This window comes from Oncorhynchus kisutch, linkage group LG4 (genome assembly GCF_002021735.2).
Source record: "Oncorhynchus kisutch isolate 150728-3 linkage group LG4, Okis_V2, whole genome shotgun sequence".
NCBI lineage: Eukaryota > Metazoa > Chordata > Actinopteri > Salmoniformes > Salmonidae > Oncorhynchus > Oncorhynchus kisutch.
This window is the reverse complement of record NC_034177.2, coordinates 29,684,188-29,685,543: the sequence shown is the minus strand read 5'-3', so window position 1 is coordinate 29,685,543 and position 1,356 is coordinate 29,684,188.

Below are 1,356 nucleotides of genomic sequence, written 5' to 3'. Positions count from 1 at the left end.
CTGTTGGAGACATCATGTTATATCATATCATATTAGACAGATTGAAGGCAGGAACACCAGTCTGCAGGGCACTGGTTGAACCACAAGATGGAAGCACTTCTTCATAGGGAAGCTAGCTATATGTAATATTATTGCATTGTCTTACATTTTAAAAATCCTTAATATATCTACAGTAATAGTGAAATGATAGTGTTTAACAATATTTCCACAAAATGTTTTATTGGGCTCACACAAAATTGCATTCTAATGGTGCAGGCTTCTTATTGATTAGCCAAAGACGGACCGTCTCTTGTTGTCAAATTGACTGGGGCCAGCGAATCTCTTGTTGTCAATTCAACAACGGACCAGTGAATTTGACAAGAGATTTGCTGGCCCCAGTCAATTTGACAACAAGAGATTTGCTGGCCCCAGTCAATTTGACAAGAGACAATTCATTGTTGAGTTGTTACATGTAGTACCTTTAATTAGTGAACATGGGTTCAACTACATGCTAATATACATATTTGTGATGGTTTGTAAGCTTTCTCTTTAAATTGGGAATTTGATCATTGAAGTAGTAGGTGTAGGCCTAGTTTCTTATCTTGCCTTAACTTCTTCCTCATCAGGGAAACTGTGTGTTACAAGGAATGACATAATTGCATTTCTTTCCTTCTGTTCTGTTTGGAGTTTGGTGTATAATGAGTCTTTGAATATAGTGTGTTCACTTATGAATGTTTTCATTTTATTCGATTTGGAGATAAGAGGTAACTGCACACATAAATCCCTGGGTAAAGCATGAATGGCTGAAAATACAGCACATTCGTAATCAAAACAATCACAACAAAAACAAGATGGTTTCATTGATCCTACAGATGATCTACAGAGGCCACAGCAAGTGTTGTAGACAACAACCAGTTGCTTTGTGAGAGGACCCTCTTCAAGCCACAGGACTCCAGTCATCCAGGGCAGACATAGGCTATTATTAGTTTACCTAGAGTGCTCAGTCAAAGGCAGTGTAACGTAGTAATGTTGAAAAGAGGCACTGGTGTGGAAAAAGTTTGAGATAATACAGTCCAACAGGGAACACACCCAGCTGTTCACACACTACTGTTTACACAGGAACAGCCAACATCTTCAACCTTTCCCTGAGGTTTTGACAATGACTTTTTTTGGAATGTGCCTCTTAAGACCATTTCCAAATATAGGTGTGTTTAAGACCTTGGGTTGACATTGGCTAATGCTTTGCTGTTCAGAAGGTTGTGGTTGTTTTACTAACTGGCCTACTCATCAATATGTAGGAAGCTGTTCCTGTGAAAATGTTTTATGTTGTCAACTGGACATCATAATCGTCAGACAACTTGTTATCAACAAATAATG